Here is a 21,606-nt window from a genome sequence, read left to right as displayed (position 1 = left end):
TCAAATATTTTTTTCCCTCACTGTAGCAACCGCTTGGAATACAGTGGGGAAAAAAAGTATTTAGTCAGCCACCAATTGTGCAAGTTCTCACACTTAAAAAGATGAGAGAGGCCTGTAATTTTCATCATAGGTACACGTCAACTATGACAGACAAAATGAGAAAAAAAATCCAGAAAATCACATTGTAGGATTTTTAATGAATTTATTTGGAAATTTCAGCATGACAATGATCCCAAACACACCGCCCGGGCAACGAAGGAGTGGCTTCGTAAGAAGCATTTCAAGGTCCTGGAGTGGCCTAGCCAGTCTCCAGATCTCAACCCCATAGAAAATCTTTGGAGGGAGTTGAAAGTCCGTGTTGCCCAGCGACAGCCCCAAAACATCACTGCTCTAGTGGAGATCTGCATGGAGGAATAGGCCAAAATACCAGCAACAGTGTGTAAAAACAAAGGGTATATAACAAAGTATTGAGAAACTTTTGTTATTGACCAAATACTTTTTTTCCACCATAATTTGCAAATAAATTCATTAAAAATCCTACAATGTGATTATCTGGATTTTTTTTTTCTCATTTTGTCTGTCATAGTTGACGTGTACCTATGATGAAAATTACAGGCCTCTCTCATCTTTTTAAGTGGGAGAACTTGTACAATTGATGGCTGACTAAATACTTTTTTCCCCCACTGTATAAGGTATGGAAAATGATAGAGAGATTATTAGATAAAGTAAGATTATAGAAAAAAACTAATGGGAAATGAATGTTTGTGTTTCAAAATACTAAATGTTCAGTGACTGTGAGTATATTTAGGTGGTTTAAAGTATTAAATCTTGCCAATCCATTCATTATTCTACTAACTATGACTGAGTGTGAGACATGTTTTCCATAATGTACGTTTCATGAATATACAATCGAACAAACGACACCAGTGTGTTTCACCATTTATTGAGTACGGAGACAAATTAGCAAAAGGTGTCTCAAGCAGGACATTTACATTTACATTTTAGTAATTTAGCAGACACTCTTATCCAGAGCGACTTACAGTTAGTGCATTCATCTTAAGATAGCTAGGTGGGACAACCACATATCACAGGCATAGTAAGTACACTTTTTTTCTCAAAGTAGTTGTCAGCAAAGTCAGAGCTAGAAAGGTAGGAAGTGGAGGGGTCAAGTGTTGGTTCAGGAAAGTGTTTGTTGAGGAGAAGGATTATTTATGAAACTCTTTGAAGAGGTAGGATTTCAGGTGCTTTTGGAAGATGGGCAGATACTCTGCTGTCCTAGCTTCAGGGGGACGCTGGTTCTGCCACTGGGGTGCCAGGACAGAGATTAGCTTTGACTGGGCTGAGCGGGAGCTGCCCTCCTGTAGGGGTGGGAGGGTCAAGAAACCAGAGGTGGCAGAACAGAGTACTCGGGTTGGGGTGTAGGGTTTGAGCATAGCCTGAAGGTAGGGAGGGGCAGTTCCTCTTGCTGCTCCATAGGCAAGTACCATGGTCTTGTAGTGGATGTGAGCTTCGACTGGAAGCCAGTGGAGTGTGCGGAGGAGCAGGGTAACATGGGAGAACTTGGGAAGGTTGAACACCAGCTGGGCTGCAGCGTTCTCGATAAGTTAAAGGGGTTTAATGGCACAAGTGGGGAGCCCAGCCTACAGTGAGTTGCAGTAGTCCAGACGGGAGATGACAAGTGCCTGGATTAGGACCTGCGCTGCTTCCTGTGTGATGTAGGGTCGTACTCCACGGATGTTGTAGAGCACGAACCTGCAGGAGCGAGTCACTGCTTTGATATTTGCTGAAAACGACAGGGTGTTGTCCAGAGTCATGCTAAGGTTCTTTAGTCTCTGGGAGGGGGACACCGTGGAGTTGTCAACCGTGATGGTGATGTCTTAGAAGTGGACAGGCCTTCCCCGGGAGGAAGAGCAGCTCCATCTTGGGGTGGGGTAAAGTTGGCTTGGGTGGGGTGGGGTAAAGGGGGGAGAAAACAAGGAGGGGAAGGCCGTCAGACACTTCTCTTCTCTTAATACAAACTGACCACAATCCTTAAGTGGCAGTCTTTCTCCAATGTATGTACAAATCCACAGACTTTTGGTACATTAGGAGAAAAGCTCTAAAAAGGCATAGCGCCTCAAAGTACTTTACTACTTTACTTTAAGTTTTTTGTGTATTTTCTGTTCAACGTTTGCTCAGCCTACATGCTCACATGCTCTATACATGTAATGTATACAATAACGATGTATTCTTACTATGACTCGCCCAAGCCAAGCTTTACCCCACCCCACCCCACCCCACCAAGCTTTTCCCAACCTCCCGTCCTTACCTTGTCGATCCAAACCAAGCTTGTCCATAGCTCCAAATCTTTGCCCACCCTTAACCACCCAAGCCAATCTTGTCCTCCCATCCTTTCCCACCATCCTTACCTCTCAGACACACTCTCACCCATCAACTTGCATCAACTCTCATTCATTCCCACCCAACATATACCCTATGCATCCACACACCCCATTCTCTCCCACCCTCCAACACATATTCATATTCCCCATCCCTCACTCTTCCCTCACCCTCGCATTCATATACACAAACACACACACACACACACACACACACACACACACACACACACACACACACACACACACACACACACACACACACACACACACACACAAGAAGTCTGGAGGTTTTGCTCGCCTGAGGTAGAGTATCTCATGATAAGCTATAGACCACACTATTTACCAAGAGACTTTTCATCTATATTTTTCGTAGCTATCTATTTACCATCACAAACCGATGCTGGCACTAAGACCGCACTCAATGAGCTGTATAAGGCCATAAGCAAACAGGAAAACGCTCATCCAGAGGCAGCGTTCCTAGTGGTCGGGGACTTTAATGCAGAGAAACTTAAATCCGTTCTACCTAATTTCTACCAGCATGTTAAATGTGCAACCAGAGGAAAAAAAAACTCTAGACCACCTTTACTCCACACACAGAGACGCATACAAAGCTCTCCCTCGCCCTCCATTTGGCAAATCTGACTATAATTATATCCTTCTGATTCCTGCTTATAAGCAAAAACTAAAGCAGGAAGCACCAGTGACTCGGTTAATAAAAAACTGGTCAGATGACGCAGATGCTAAGCTACAGGACTGTTTTGCTAGCACAGACTGGAATATGTTCCGGGATTCTTCAGATGGCATTGAGGAGGACACCACATCAGTCACTGGCTTCATCAATAAGTGCATCGATGACGTCATCCCCACAGTGACCGTACGTACATACCCCAACCAGAAGCCATGGATTACAGGCAACATCCGCACTGAGCTAAAGGGTAGAGCTGCCGCTTTCAAGGAGCGGGACTCTAACCCGGACGCTTATAAGAAATCCCGATATGCCCTCCGACGAACCATCTAACAGGCAAAGAGTCAATACAGGACTAAGATTGAATCGTACAACACCGGCTCTGATGCTCGTTGGATGTGGCAGGGCTTGAAAACTATGACAGACTACAAAGGGAAGCACAGCCGCGAGCTGCCCAGTGACACAAGCCTACCAGACGAGCTAAATCACTTCTATGCTCGCTTTGAGGCAAGCAACACTGAAGCATGCATGAGAGCACTAGCTGTTCCAGATGACTATGTGATCATGCTCTCCGTAGCCGATGTGAGTAAGACTTTTAAGCTGGTCAACATTCACAAGTCCGCAGGGCCAGACGGATTACCAGGACGTGTACTCTGAGCATGTGCTGACCAACTGGCAAGTGTCTTCACTGACATTTTCAACATGTCCCTGACTGAGTCTGTAATACCAACATGTTTCAAGCAGAACACCACAGTCCCTGTGCCCAAGGACACTAAGATAACCTGCCTAAATGAATACCGACCCGTAGCACTCACGTCTGTAGCCATGAAGTGCTTTGAATGGCTGGTCATGGCTCACATCAACACCATTACCCCCAGAAACCCTAGACACACTTAATTTGCATACCGCCCCAACAGATCCACAGATGATGCAATCTCTATTGCACTCCACACTGCCCTTTCCCACCTGGACAAGAGGAACACCTACGTGAGAATGCTATTCATTGACTACAGCTCAGCGTTCAACACCATAGTGCCCTCAAAGCTCATCACTAAGCTAAGGATCCTGGGACTAAACACCTCCCTCTGCAACTGGATCCTGGACTTCCTGACGGGCCGCCCCCAGGTGGTAAGGGTAGGTAAAAACACATCTGCCACACTGATCCTCAACACGGGGGCCCCTCAGGGGTGCGTGCTCAGTCCCCTCCTGTACTCCCTGTTCACCCATGACTGCATGGCCAGGCACGACTCTTACACCATCATTAAGTTTGCCGACAACACAACAGTGGTAGGCCTGATCACCGACAACGATGAGACAGCCTATAGGGAGGAGGTCAAAGACCTGGCCGTGTGGTGCTAGGATAACAACCTCTCCCTCAACGTGATCAAGACAAAGGAGATGATTGTGGACTACAGGAAAAAAAAGAGGACTGAGCACGCCCCCATTCTCATCGACAGGGCTGTAGTGGAACAGGTCGAGAGCTTAAAGTTCCCCGGTGTCCACATCACTAAGGAATTAACATGGTCCACACACACCAACACAGTCGTGAAGAAGGCACGACAATGCCTCATCCCCCTCAGGAGGCTGAAAAGATTTGGCATGAGCCCTCAGATCCTCAAAAATGTATACAGCTGCATCATTGAGAGCATCTTGACTGGCTGCGTTACCGCTTGGTATGGCAACTGCTTGGCATTCGACCGCAAGGCGCTACAGAGGGTAGTCCGTACGGCCCAGTACATCACCGTCAACCAGGACCTCTATACCCTAAATATTGTCAAATACTCCAGCCACCATAGACTATCATATCTGTTGCTGCACTGGAAGTGGTAGCGATGCACCAAGTCTGGAAACAACAGCACCCTGAATAGCTTCTACCCCCAAGCCATAAGAATGGTAAATACACTGAAAAAATATATAAATGCAACATGCAGCAATTTCTAAGATTTTACTGAGTTACAGTTTATATAAGGAAATCAGTCAACTGAAATAAATTCATTAGCCCCTAATCTATGAATTTCACATGACTGGGAATACAGATATGCATCTGTTGGTCACAGACACTTTAAAAAAAGGTAGGGGCGTGGATCAGAAATCCAGTCAGTTTCTGGTGTGACCACCATTTGACTCATGCAGCGCGACACATCTCCTTTGCATAGAGTTGATAAGGCTGTTGATTGTGGCCTGTGGAATGTTGTCTCACTCCTCTTCAATGGCTGTGCGAAGTTGCTTGATATTGGTGGAAATCTGGAACACGCTGTCATACACGTCGATCCAGAACATCCAAAACATCCCAAACATGCTCAATGGATGTCATGTCTGGTGATTATTGATGGGTCATGTGAAAGAAATGCTATAACCACCCCCCAGCCACATCTAGCTGTAGTATGAATCTGCAGGTAGTTAAAGCTAACCAACTAGGTTCAGTGTTAGGTAGCTAGCTAACATTAGCCTATAACAAGCACATTTTATTTTTATTTTTATTTATTTTACCTTTATTTAACTAGGCAAGTCAGTTAAGAACACATTTTTATTTACAATGACGGCCTACACTGGCCAAACCCGGACGACGCTGTGCCAATTGGATGTCTGATTCGAATAATATTACTACACAGATTGTACACGTAACGTTAGCTAGCGAGACAGCAAGCTAACGTTCGCTAACTAGCAACAGTACGCTTTAACTTGCAATGAAAATGACTTTCTGAGAAATTTAGAAACATATAATATCTTAAAATGTAGATTTGCTCTTACCCGTATACATGGGTGAACGCTTCACGGCAGACTGGAACCATTTAACTATGTGTTGTTTGTAGCTACATCTTGTTTGACCAGGGTTGTGTCAAGTCACTCCGGTTCACAGTGACCATTGCTTGTGCAGAAAGTATCCCATCACAACTATTTCCAACTGATCTGTCGACAGCAGCTGCTATATTCAGGGCATAGGAGTTAAAACTAGAGGTTATAGGAGTTAATACTAGAGGTTATAGGAGTTAATACTAGAGGTTATAGAGTTAAAATTAGAGGTTACAGGAGTTAATACTAGAGGTTAAAGGAGTTAATACTAGAGGTTATAGGAGTTAGTACTAGAGGTTATAGGAGTTAATACTAGAGGTTATAGGAGTTAGTACTACAGGTTACAGGAGTTAAAACTAGAGGTTATAAGAGTTAATACTAGAGGTTATAGGAGTTAAAACTAGAGGTTACAGGAGTTAATACTAGAGGTTATAGGAGTTAATACTAGAGGTTATAGAGTTAAAATTAGAGGTTACAGGAGTTAATACTAGAGGTTAAAGGAGTTAATACTAGAGGTTATAGGAGTTAGTACTAGAGGTTATAGGAGTTAATACTAGAGGTTATAGGAGTTAGTACTAGAGGTTATAGGAGTTAATACTAGAGGTTATAGGAGTTAATACTAGAGGTTATAGGAGTTAATACTAGAGGTTAAAGGAGTTAATACTAGAGGTTAAAGGAGTTAATACTAGAGGTTATAGGAGTTAAAACTAGAGGTTACAGGAGTTAATACTAGAGGTTATAGGAGTTAAAACTAGAGGTTACAGGAGTTAATACTAGAGGTTATAGGAGTTAATACTAGAGGTTATAGAGTTAAAATTAGAGGTTACAGGAGTTAATACTAGAGGTTAAAGGAGTTAATACTAGAGGTTATAGGAGTTAGTACTAGAGGTTATAGGAGTTAATACTAGAGGTTATAGGAGTTAATACTAGAGGTTATAGGAGTTAATACTAGAGGTTAAAGGAGTTAATACTAGAGGTTAAATGAGTTAATACTAGAGGTTATAGGAGTTAAAACTAGAGGTTATAGGAGTTAGTACTAGAGGTTATAGGAGTTAATACTAGAGGTTATAGGAGTTAATACTAGAGGTTAAAGGAGTTAATACTAGAGGTTATCGGAGTTTAAACTAGAGATGATAAGAGTTAATACTAGAGGTTACAGGAGTTAATACTAGAGGTTATATGAGTTAATACTAGAGGTTACAGGAGTTAATACTAGAGGTTATATGAGTTAATACTAGAGGTTTAAGGAGTTAATACTAGAGGTTATAGGAGTTAGTACTAGAGGTTATAGGAGTTAATACTAGAGGTTATAGGAGCTAAAACTAGAGGTTATATGATTTAGTACTAGAGGTTAAAGGAGTTAATACTAGAGGTTATAGGAGTTTAAACTAGAGATGATAAGAGTTAATACTAGAGGTTATAGGATTTAGTACTAGAGGTTATAGGATTTAGTACTAGAGATTATAGGAGTTAATACTAGAGGTTATAGGATTTAGTACTAGAGGTTAAAGGAGTTAATACTAGAGGTTATAGGAGTTAAAACTAGAGATGATAAGAGTTAATACTAGAGGTTATAGGAGTTAATACTAGAGGTTAAAGGAGTTAAAACTAGAGGTTATAGGAGTTAAAACTAGAGGTTACAGGAGTTAATAATATAGGTTATAGGAGTTAATACTAGAGGTTACAGGAGTTAAAACTAGAGATGATAAGAGCTAATACTAGAGGTTATAGGAGTTAATACTAGAGGTTAAAGGAGTTAAAACTAGAGGTTATAGGATTTAGTACTAGAGATTATAGGAGTTAATACTAGAGGTTATAGGAGTTAATACTAGAGGTTATAGGATTTAGTACTAGAGATTATAGGAGTTAATACTAGAGGTTATAGGATTTAGTACTAGAGGTTAAAGGAGTTAATACTAGAGGTTATAGGAGTTAATACTAGAGGTTATAGGAGTTAAAACTAGAGATGATAAGAGTTAATACTAGAGGTTATAGGAGTTAATACTAGAGGTTACAGGAGTTAATAATATAGGTTATAGGAGTTAATACTAGAGGTTACAGGAGTTAATACTAGAGGTTATAGGAGTTAATACTAGATGTTACAGGAGTTAATACTAGAGGTTATAGGAGTTAATACTAGAGGTTAAAGGAGTTAATACTAGAGGTTATAGGAGTTAATACTAGAGGTTATAGGAGTTAAAACTAGTGGTTATAGGAGTTAATACTAGAGGTTAAAGGAGTTAATACTAGAGGTTATAGGAGTTAAAACTAAAGGTTACAGGAGTTAATACTAGAGGTTATAGGAGTTAATACTAGAGCTTGTAGGAGTTAATGCTAGAGGTTATAGGAGTTAATACTAGAGGTTATAGGAGTTAGTACTAGAGGTTATAGGATTTAATACTACCAGCTGACCATGCACTCTCACACTAGCAGTACACATATAGTATATATACTTGTGCAAAAGTATACAGTACATATTATATGAATATACAGTACATATTATATGAATATACAGTATATATTATATGCATATAGAGTACATATTATATACATATATAGTACATATTATATGCATATACAGCACATATTATATGAATATACAGTACATATCATATACAATACATGTTATATTATACACAGTACATGTAATATTATATACAGTACATATTATATGCATATACAGTAGATATTATATACAGTACATAATATCTGCATATACAGTACATATTATAAATTAAAGGCCAAGAACACAGGCTTAGGCCCAAACTGGCAAGCTTTTAAGCAACTGAGGAATAATTGTGTAAGACACATCAGAAAGGCTAAATCTGATGATTAGAGTTCTTAACTGACTTGCCTAGTTAAATAAAGGTCAAATAAATAAAAATAAAAATAAAATGTGCTTGTAAAGGGCTAATGTTAGCTAGCTACCTAACACTGAACCTGGTTGGTTAGCTTTAACTACCTGCAGATTCATACTACAGTCTGGAGGAAACAGTATCTATACCCACAGTAAAACGAGTCCTATATTTTACATTTTAGTCATTTAGCAGACGCTCTTATCCAGAGCGACTTACAGTTAGTGAATACATATTTTTTTTATACTGGCCCCCCGTGGGAATCGAACCCACAACCCTGGCGTTGCAAACGCCATACTTTATCAACTGAGCTACATCCCTGCCGGCCATTCCCTCCCCTACCCTGGACGACGCTGGGCCAATTGTGCGCCGCCCATGAATCTCCTGGTCGCGGCCGGCTGCGACAGAGCCTGGATTCGAACCAGGATCTAGTGGCACAGTTAGCACTGCGATGCAGTGCCTTAGACCACTGCGCCACTCAGCAAGGAAGAAGCCACTTCTCCAAAAAACCACCATAAAAAAAGCCAGACTACGGTTTGCAACTGCACATGGGGACAAAGATCGTACTTTTTGGAGAAATGTCCTCTGGTCTGATGAAACAAAAATAGAATTGTTTGGCTATAATGACCATTGTTATGTTTGGAGGAAAAGGGGGGTGGCTTGCAAGCCGAAGAACACCATCCCAACCGTGAAGCACGGGGGTGGCAGCATCATAATAAATATAGTCATTTAGCAGACGCTCTTATCTAGAGAGACTTACAGGAGCAATTAAGGTTAAGTGCCTTGCTCAAGGGCACATCGACAGATTTTTCACCTAGTCGGCTCGGGAATTAGAACCAGCGACCTTTCGGTTACTGGCACAACGCTGTTAACCACTAAGCTACCTGCCTGTGGGGGTGCTTTGCTGCAGGAGGGACTGGTGCACTTCACAAAATAGATGGCATCATGAGGAAGGACAATTATGTGAATATATTGAAGCAACATCTCAAGACATCAATCAGGAAGTTAAAGCTTGGTTGCAAATGGGTCTTCCAAATGGACAATGATCCCAAGCATACTTCCAAAGTTGTTGCGAAATGGCTTAAGGACAACAAAGTCAAGGTATTGGAGTGGCCATCACAAAGCCTAACCTCAATCCTATAAAAATATGTGGGCAGAACTGAAAAAGCGTGTGCGAGCAAGGAGGCCTACAAACCTGACTCAGTTACACCAGCTCTGTCAGGAGGAATGGGCCAAAATTCACCCAACTTATTGTGGGAAGCTTGTGGAAGGCTACCCGAAACGTTTGACCCAAGTTAAACAATTTAAAGGCAATGCTAAACAAATACTAATTGAGTTTATGTAAACTTCTCACCTACTGGGAATGTGTGAAAAACTGAGTTTAAATGTACTTGGCTAAGGTGTATGTAAACCTCCGACTTCAACTGTACATGTCAGTTGTTTTGCTCTAGGACGCCCACAGGCCTCACAAGACTCATCTGAAGGCCCCCCGGTACCAGATAAAAAAGTGAATGGAAGTACAGTATATATAGAGACTGTTGAGTACCAGAAATAAATACCCCCCAAAAAATAAATAAATCCCTCATCTTTCTTACAGTGCCTTGCAAAAAGTATTAATCCCCCTAAATCACAGAATAACAGGATTTATTCCGGAATACAGAGTTAGTATGCGTCACAAAAGTCCAGTGCGCAAAACATGGAACCAACAAGGCACACGGGGGAAATAACCCGGCGATACAAATTACAAGGAGCTCAACCGAGCTTCACTCTCCTCACAATAAACAATCACACACAAAGACAAAGGGGCAGAGGGAACACTTACAGTGCCTTGCAAAAGTATTCATCCCCCTTGGCATTTTTCCTATTTTGTTGCATTACAACCTGTAATATAAATTAATTTTTATTTGGATTTTATGTAATGGACATTAAAAAAAATAGTCCAAATTGGTGAAATGAAAAAAATAACTTGTTTCAAGAAATTCAAAAAAATATATAACAGAAAAGTGGTGCGTGCATATGTATTCACCCCCTTTGATATGAAGCCCCTAAATAAGATCTGGTGCAACCAAATACCTTCAGAAGTCACATAATTAGTTAAATAAAGTCTGCCTGTGTGCAATCTAAGTGTCACATGATCTGTCACATGATCTCAGTATATATACACCTGTTCTGAAAGGTCCCAGAGTCTGCAACACCACTAAGCAAAGGGCACCACCAAGCAAGTGGCACCATGAAGACCAAGGAGCTCTCCAAACAGGTCAGGGACAAAGTCGTGGAGAAGTACAGATCAGGGTTGGGTTATAAAAAAATATCAGAAACTTTGTACATCCCACGGAGCACCATTAAATCAATTATTAATAAATTGAAAGAATATGGCACCACAACAAGGAGGGCATTAATCAGAGAGGCAACAAAGAGACCAAAGATAACCCTGAAGGAGCTGCAAAGCTCCACAGCGGAGATTGGAGTATCTGTCCATAGGACCACTTTAAGTCATACACTCCACAGAGCTGGGCTTTACGGAAGAGTGGCCAGAAAAAAGCCATTGCTTAAAGAAACAAATAACCAAACACGTTTGGTGTTTGCCAAAAGGCAAGTGGGAGACTCCCCAAACATATGGATGTAGGTACTCTGGTCAGATGAGACTAAAGTTTAGCTTTTTGGCCATCAAGGAAATCGCTATGTCTGGGGGGGAATATTTATGCACGCTCAAGTTTTCTGATTTTCTGTCTTATTTCTTGTTTATTTCACAATAAAAAATATTTTGCATCTTTGTGTAAATCAAATGACACAAACCCCCCCAACATTTATTTTAATTCCAGGTTGTAAGGCGACCAAATTTAGCAGACACTCTTATAGTTTGTGCATACATCTGTTTTCATACTGGCCCCCTGTGGGAATCGAACCCACAACCCTGGCGGTGCAAACACCATGCTCTACCAACGGAGCTACATCACTGCCGGCCATACTTTGGACGACGCTGGGCCAATTGTGCTTAACCCCATGGGTCTCGCGGTTGCAGACGGCTACAACAGAGCCTGGATTCAAACCAGGATCTCTAGTGGCACAGCTAGCACTGCAATGCAGTCCCTTAGACCACGGCGTCTCGTAGGTATACGACAGACACTTCAGAACATACTTCCTTTAGACGTTTTGGTTGGACTATCTGTTGTTCAATGTAGTGAATCTGTTGTTCAATGTAGTGAATCTGTTGTTCAATGTAGTGAATCTGTTGTTCAATGTAGTGAATCTGTTGTTCAATGTAGTGAATCTGTTGTTCAATGTAGTGAATCTGTTGTTCAATGTGTTTGTATGGGCTAATAGCTTTAACGGCAAAAATACTTCTTCATGAAATATTTTTTTAAATACATTTTATTTGATACTTCAAGTGGTCTTAAAATTCGAAATCATATAGCAAAAATTCACCTTGGTGTGACCTTTTAAAACAATTCCAATTCAATATGTCTTCCCTGTTAAACTAAAGATTACATTAAAATATATATATATATGTATACAGTACATATAAACAGTACATATCATATATAGTACCAATCATATTATATACAGTATATATTATATACAGTGCATATTATATACAGTACATATTAATTTACGTATGAAAAATGTATGCACTCACTCTGGATAAGAGCGTCTGCTAAAAGACTAATTTAAAAAATATATATATATGTATTACGGTACATATTATATAGAGAACATGTTATATACAGTACATACTACGGTACATATTATATACATATACAATACATGTTATATACAGTACATATTATATTCAGTACATATTATATACAGTACATATTATACACATATACAATAAATATTGTATACAGTACATATTATATACAGTACATATTATATACATATACAGTACATATTATATTCGGTACATATTATGTACAGTACATTGTTTGTATTCTCTCTCTGAAGCTATAGGGGAGGCCTGGGTCAGGAGTTCAATCTCACAGCAACAGTATACGTATATACTGTAGAATGTAGATACTTCTACATACAGTACAATATTTAAAACACGTACATATACTCACATATGTCTATGTATATTGTCCATACTGTATGGACATATTCAGTTTTAGTGCATCTAAAAAATATTAGATCAAATGAATGTCAAAGCGTTGTGGTCTGTATGCTATTGCTCATATCTTTTGTTGTTGTTTGAGCAGCTGCTCCAGTATTTTAAGAGTGTGTTACTGGAAACGTTGATTAGCCAATAGATAACATGGGCAACATGACAAGGGAAAAACACAGAACAAACAGCATTATTATATTGACTAATCCTCTGATCTTCTGTGTTCCCATCCACCTTTTCCTGTACCTAACCAAATATACGACTCAGCCCAGTCACACAAGACAGATGCAACAACACTCATCTAATTTTGACTCAAAAATAGCTCGGCTGAAAATGACGGAAAAGTAGCGCAATTTTCTAATTTTGCTGTAGCCGCATCCCCCAGCCCCCCCCCCCGGGCGCCTTCAAAGGGAGTCAAGATGCCATTGGATGGAGGAGTGGTATACCACAAAATAATGCAATTTTCAACACAATGCAGTCTTTTTCCCAGCCGTAAGGCCTTGAGACCAGGGCTGCGTCCTAGATGCCACCCTATTCCCATATATTGCGCACTACCTTTTACACAGCTCTATGGTCCCTGATCAAAAGTGCACTGCATAGGAAATAGGGTGCCTTTTTGGGACACAGAACAGAAATCAGGACAATTCAAAACTCAGGTCCTTTTTTTTTTTTTTTTTGTGATTATTCAGTGCTTGTAGGAGGTAAACAGACCACGAGGATATGTTGGAATATGTTGCAGTCTAAGTCAGGTCCTTTTGCTGTACGATGATGGTAATTATGGAAGAGGGGGAAGAAACAAAATGAACAGAACAGACATAGCAGAACGAGCACAGCTGCCGTCTCCTCTCCCTCTCCCTCCCTCCCCTCCGCTACCCTTTCATGTAGCTACACTGATTGCAAGAACAAACAGGCATTAGACAGCATTGTCTTAAACACAATGTGTTAGTACCCTGCGTCTTTTTTTTGTTTCATTATAGGATATTTCATGGGAGTCTTGGTGGGGATGGGGGATTTGAGTTGTGTTTCATCACAATTTACCTGATGTAATGTGAAAGAGGTGTGTGTTGGAGAGTTTTTGTAAATGGGATGTGAATGATTGAGCGCTTTGTAGCTGTGAGGTACATCCGCAACCAAGAAACAAAATAAGATCATAACCGGCAGATATTAACTTCTCAATATATGACAGCTGTAACCCACACACACCTAGAACCCCCTCCCCCCTTACACCCTCCCACACACACACCTAGAACTCCCTCCCCCCTTACACCCACACACACACCTAGAACTCCCTCCCCCCTTACACCCACACACACACCTAGAACTCCCTCCCCCCTTACACCCACACACACACCTAGAACTCCCTCCCCCCTTACACCCACACACACACCTAGAACCCCCTCCCCCCTTACACCCACACACACACCTAGAACTCCATCCCCCCTTACACCCACACACACACACCTAGAACTCCCTCCCCCCTTACACCCACACACACACCTAGAACTCCCTCCCCCCTTACACCCACACACACACCTAGAACTCCCTCCCCCCTTACACCCACACACACACCTAGAACCCCCTCCCCCCTTACACCCACACACACACCTAGAACTCCCTCCCCCCTTACACCCACACACACACACCTAGAACCCCCTCCCCCCGTACACCCTCCCACACACACACCTAGAACTCCCTCCCCCCTTACACACACACACACACCTAGAACTCCCTCCCCCCTTACACCCACACACACACCTAGAACCCCCTCCCCCCTTACACCCACACACACACACCTAGAACCCCCTCCCCCCTTACACCCTCCCACACACACACCTAGAACTCCCTCCCCCCTTACACCCACACACACACACCTAGAACCCCCTCCCCCCTTACACACACACACACACACACACCTAGAACCCCCTCCCCCCTTACACACACACACACACACACACCTAGAACCCCCTCCCCCCTTACACACACACCTAGAACCCCCTCCCCCCTTACACACACCCACACACACACCTAGAACCCCCTCCCCCTTACACACACCCACACACACACCTAGAACCCCCTCCCCCTTACACACACCGAGACTCCAACAACAGCAACACTAGCTATATCAGATTAATATCTCATTACCGTTTTGACGTCCATGATGGCAGCAACACTAGCTATATCAGTTTAATATCTGATTACCGTTTTGACGTCCATGATGGCAGCAACACTAGCTATATCAGTTTAATATCTGATTACCGTTTTGACGTCCATGATGGCAGCAACACTAGCTATATCAGTTTAATATCTGATTACGTTTTGTCATCCATGATGGCAGCAACACTAGCTATATCCGATTAATATCTCATTACCGTTTTGACGTCCATGATGGCAGCAACACTAGCTATATCAGTTTAATATCTGATTACGTTTTGTCATCCATGATGGCAGCAACACTAGCTATATCCGATTAATATCTCATTACCGTTTTGACGTCCATGATGGCAGCAACACTAGCTATATCCGATTAATATCTGATTACGTTTTGTCATCCATGATGGCAGCAACACTAGCTATATCCGATTAATATCTCATTACCGTTTTGACGTCCATGATGGCAGCAACACTAGCTATATCAGTTTAATATCTGATTACGTTTTGTCATCCATGATGGCAGCAACACTAGCTATATCCGATTAATATCTCATTACCGTTTTGACGTCCATGATGGCAGCAACACTAGCTATATCAGTTTAATATCTCATTACCGTTTTGACGTCCATGATGGCAGCAACACTAGCTATATCAGTTTAATATCTGATTACGTTTTGTCATCCATGATGGCAGCAACACTAGCTATATCCGATTAATATCTCATTACCGTTTTGACGTCCATGATGGCAGCAACACTAGCTATATCCGATTAATATCTGATTACGTTTTGTCATCCATGATGGCAGCAACACTAGCTATATCCGATTAATATCTCATTACCGTTTTGACGTCCATGATGGCAGCAACACTAGCTATATCAGTTTAATATCTGATTACGTTTTGTCATCCATGATGGCAGCAACACTAGCTATATCCAATTAATATCTCATTACCGTTTTGACGTCCATGATGCCAGCAACACTAGCTATATCAGTTTAATATCTGATTACGTTTTGTCATCCATGATGGCAGCAACACTAGCTATATCAGTTTAATATCTGATTACGTTTTGTCATCCATGATGGCAGCAACACTAGCTATATCCGATTAATATCTCATTACCGTTTTGACGTCCATGATGCCAGCAACACTAGCTATATCAGTTTAATATCTGATTACGTTTTGTCATCCATGATGGCAGCAACACTAGCTATATCAGTTTAATATCTGATTACGTTTTGTCGTCCATGATGGCAGCAACACTAGCTATATCAGTTTAATATCTGATTACGTTTTGTCATCCATGATGGCAGCAACACTAGCTGTATCGGTTCCTTAGTGGACCTACTGCTTTCTGCCCGTAGCGACCAGCCACTCTGAGTCCCAATGGGAACCCTATCCCCTATATAGTACACTTCTTTTGACTAGCCACCATGGGGCATTTGCGATGCAAGCCCAGTTTTTTGTATGAAGAGATCTCTGCTCGGTCTCTGGCCTTCGAAGGCCGTGTACGTATTAGGAGGGAAGGTGACCCTGGATCACTGCCTTGTTATCAATGGAACAGTGTGTGTGTGTGTGTGTGTGTAAGTGTGTGTGTGTGTGTGTGTGTGTGTTCGTCTGCAGTGAACTTTACAAAATCAAATAAATCCCAGTTTATAAGCCGGTGGGTACCGGAAGGGACAGCCTTCACAATTGTTGCAAAAAAGCATTGGATGGAAGAGACACATGATTTTACTAGTGCAACCTGGTGGAACAGTGATGGAGGGAAACCAGTTCAGTTTATTGACATTATTACCCACAACCTCCCAGCCGTCAGAATCAGAATATTCGTATTTTATGGCTGTGTCTTTTACGGTTTATGGTGTTTTCTCTTTCTGATCAGTCCTTTCCTTCATCTGTTTATCATCTGTCTGTGTACTCCGTTTACTGTGGCAGCACCGTTCCACCCAAGTCAAATTCCTGTACATGCAAATGTATTTGGTGTACAAAGGTGATTTCTGATTCTTTGGAAGAGGTTGTGTACTCTCTATGTTCACCAGACAAATATAAACCTGAGGGTTTGAACAAACCAATGTGCTAATCAACCAACTCCATGGCATTTTGTGATGGATAAATAAACAGCATTATGTATTAGAAAGCACCTGACTAGCATGCTAGCATCCATGTACAGCGCAATCATAACTAGTGAGCTGACTCAACTAGCCTAGCTACATCCTTACTGAGAGAAATCACATTTCATTATAGCATGTTAGTCAGCGGCTGTGATTGAACCACTCTCAATCCTCTGGCTGACCCAGACCAGTTTCCCTGCTTCACTGGTCCCCAATGAGCTACTCTCAATCCTCTGGCTGACCCAGACCAGTTTCCCTGCTTCACTGGTCCCCAATGAGCTACTCTCAATCCTCTGGCTGACCCAGACCAGTTTCCCTGCTTCACTGGTCCCTAATGAGCTACTCTCAATCCTCTGGCTGACCCAGACCAGTTTCCCTTTAATTCAGTATAGACATGAATCAATGTTACTGTCAATATTGTGTTAATTCTGTATAGACATGAATCAATGTTACTGTCAATATTATGTTAATTCTGTATAGACATGAATCCATCTTACTATCAGTATCATGTTAATTCAGTATAGACATGAATCAATGTTACTGTCAATATTGTGTTAATTCTGTATAGATATGAATCAATAATACTATCAATATCATGTTAATTCAGATTAGACATTAATCAATAATACTATCAATATCATGTTCATTGCGTTTGGACATGAATCAATGTTAATATTAATATCATGTTAATTCTGTATATACATTAATCCATCTTACTATCAGTATCATGTTAATTAATTATAGATATGAATCAATGTTACTGTCAATATCATGTTAATTAATTATAGATATGAATCAATGTTACTGTCAGTATCATGTTAATTCATTATAGATATTAATCAATGTTACTGTCAATATCATGTTAATTCAGTATAGATATGAATCAATGTTACTGTCAATATCATGTTAATTCATTATAGATATGAATCAATGTTACTGTCAATATCATGTTAATTAATTATAGATATTAATCAATGTTACTATCAGTATCATGTTAATTCATTATAGATATGAATCAATGTTACTGTCAATATCATGTTAATTCATTATAGATATGAATCAATGTTACTGTCAATATCATGTTAATTCAGTATAGATATGAATCAATGTTACTGTCAATATCATGTTAATTCAGTATAGATATGAATCAATGTTACTGTCAATATCATGTTCATTCATTATAGATATGAATCAATGTTACTGTCAATATCATGTTAATTCAGTATAGATATTAATCAATGTTACTGTCAATGTCAGGTTGGCCTCCTTTATTAGAGACCAGGATTTATTTGAAGGGGAATTTAAAGACCAGGAGGAATATCTGACTTTAGGGTCAGGGGTCAGAGGATGGGTCACGGTAACACCGCAGAGGACGGGGTCGCGGTAACACCGCAGAGGACGGGGTCAGAGGACGGGGTCACGGTAACACCGCAGAGGACGGGGTCGCGGTAACACCGCAGAGGACGGGGTCGCGGTAACACCGCAGAGGACGGGGTCACGGTAACACCGCAGAGGATGGGGTCACGGTAACACCGCAGAGGACGGGGTCGCGGTAACACCGCAGAGGACGGGGTCGCGGTAACACCGCAGAGGACGGGGTTGCGGTAACACCGCAGAGGACGGGGTCACGGTAACACCGCAGAGGATGGGGTCACGGTAACACCGCAGAGGACGGGGTCGCGGTAACACCGCAGAGGACGGGGTCGCGGTAACACCGCAGAGGACGGGGTCACGGTAACACCGCAGAGGATGGGTCACGGTAACACCGCAGAGGACGGGGTCACGGTAACACCGCAGAGGACGGGGTCACGGTAACACCGCAGAGGACGGGGTCATGGTAACACCGTCTAGTAAATCTCTCTCTGAAATGATGCTGCTATGGATTCCTCTCTCTGCCCCCTTGCCTTGTTGTGCTTTGGGTCTAATTGAAAAGAGCATGACGGGAGGTATGGGGTCAGGATGAGTCACCCGCGGGATATACAGGGCATTCAGAAAGTATTCAGACCCCTTATTCTAAAATGGATTGTGTTATTCATCAATCTACACACAATACCGCATAATGACAAGGCAAAAAGGTTTTTAGAAATTAAAAACCAGAAATACCTTATTTACATACTGTAAGTGTTTCGGACCCTTTGCTATGAGACTTGAAATTGAGCTCAAGTGCATCCTGTTTCCATTGATCATCCTTGAGATGTTTCTACAACTTGATTGGAGTCCACCTGTGGTACATTCAATTGATTGTACATGATTTGGAAAGGAACACACCTGTCTATATAAGGTCCCACAGTTGACAGTGCATGTCAGAGCAAAAAACGTAGCCATGAGGTCGAAGGAGTTGTGTCGAGGCACACATCTGGGGAAGGGTACCAAGACATTTGTGCAGCATTGAAGGTCCCCCAAAACACAGTGGCCTCCATCATTCTTAAATGGAAGAAGTTTGGAACCACCAAGACTCTTCCTAGAGCTGGCCGCCCGGCCAAACTGAGCAATCGGGGGAGAAGGGCCTTGGTCAGGGAGGTGACCAAGAACCCAATGGTCACTCTGACAGAGCTCCAGAGTTCCTCTGTGGAGATGGGAGTGTAAGGGTTGGTGTGAGGTGTGACCCAGGTGCGGTGCAGGATAGACAGTAGGCAGTAGGCAGAGATGGTGAAACAAGGATCTTTACTGGTGGTCCCAAAACCAGGATACAAAATAACGGACTTGTCACAATAAAATAAAGGAGGAGCAAATTGGTCTCCAAAAACAGGCTGAAACAACAATGAAACAGGGAGAACACTTCTCAAGTACCTGTACATATACCTGTACAGCCACCAATTGTACAAGTTCTCCCACTTAAAAAGATGAGAGAGGCCTGTAATTTTCATCATAGGTACACGTCAACTATGACAGACAAATTGAGAAAAGAAAATCCAGAAAATCACATTGTAGGATGTTTAATGAATTTATTTGCAAATTATGGTGGAAAATAAGTATTTGGTCACCTACAAACAAGCAAGATTTCTGGCTCTCACGGACCTGTAACTTCTTCTTTAAGAGGCTCCTCTGTCCTCCACTTGTTACCTGTATTAATGGCACCTGTTTGAACTTGTTATCAGTATAAAAGACACCTGTCCACAACCTCAAACAGTCACACTCCAAACTCCACTATGACCAAGACCAAAGAGCTGTCAAAGGACACCAGAAACAAAATTGTAGACCTGCACCAGGCTGGGAAGACTGAATCTGCAATAGGTAAGCAGCTTGGTTTGAAGAAATCAACTGTGGGAGCAATTATTAGGAAATGGAAGACATACAAGACCACTGATAATCTCCCTCGATCTGGGGCTCCACGCAAGATCTCACCCCGTGGGGTCAAAATGATCACAAGAACGGTGAGCAAAAATCCCAGAACCACACGGGGGGACCTAGTGAATGACCTGCAGAGAGCTGGGACCAAAGTAACAAAGCCTACCATCAGTAACACACTACGCCACCAGGGACTCAAATCCTGCAGTGCCAGACGTGTCCCCCTGCTTAAGCCAGTACATGTCCAGGCCCGTCTGAAGTTTGCTAGAGTGCATTTGGATGATCCAGAAGAGGATTGGGAGAATGTCATATGGTCAGATGAAACCAAAATATAACTTTTTGGTAAAAACTCAACTCGTCGTGTTTGGAGGACAAAGAATGCTGAGTTGCATCCAAAGAAAACAATACCTACTGTGAAGCATGGGGGTGGAAACATCATGCTTTGGGGCTGTTTTTCTGCAAAGGGACCAGGACGACTGATCCGTGTAAAGGAAAGAATGAATGGGGCCATGTATCGTGAGATTTTGAGTGAAAACCTCCTTCCATCAGCAAGGGCATTGAAGATGAAACGTGGCTGGGTCTTTCAGCATGACAATGATCCCAAACACACCGCCCGGGCAACGAAGGAGTGGCTTCGTAAGAAGCATTTCAAGGTCCTGGAGTGGCCTAGCCAGTCTCCAGATCTCAACCCCATAGAAAATCTTTGGAGGGAGTTGAAAGTCCGTGTTGCCCAGCGACAGCCCCAAAACATCACTGCTCTAGAGGAGATCTGCATGGAGGAATGGGCCAAAATACCAGCAACAGTGTGTGAAAACCTTGTGAAGACTTACAGAAAACGTTTGACCTGTGACATTGCCAACAAAGGGTATATAACAAAGTATTGAGAAACTTTTGTTAGTGACCAAATACTTATTTTCCACCATAATTTGCAAATAAATTCATTAAAAATCCTACAATGTGATTTTCTGGAATTTTTTTTCTCATTTTGTCTGTCATAGTTGACATGTACCTATGATGAAAATTACAGGGCTCTCTCATCTTTTTAAGTGGGAGAATTTGCACAAATGGTGGCTGACTAAATACCTTTTTTCCCCACTGTATGTCTAGTGTCTTGAGCCGTTGAATTGCGACTCCACTTTGTCTCTGTACTGACATTTTGCCTGTTTGTTTGCCTTACAAGGGCATAACTGGACTTTTTGTACTCTACCATATTCCCAGTCACCGTGCCATGGCTAGGATC

This window comes from Coregonus lavaretus (assembly GCF_964263955.1).
Source record: "Coregonus lavaretus genome assembly, contig: HAP1_SCAFFOLD_574, whole genome shotgun sequence".
In the NCBI taxonomy this organism is placed as follows: domain Eukaryota; kingdom Metazoa; phylum Chordata; class Actinopteri; order Salmoniformes; family Salmonidae; genus Coregonus; species Coregonus lavaretus.
The sequence above is the reverse complement of the archived record's forward strand: the minus strand, read 5'-3'. Positions refer to the sequence as shown.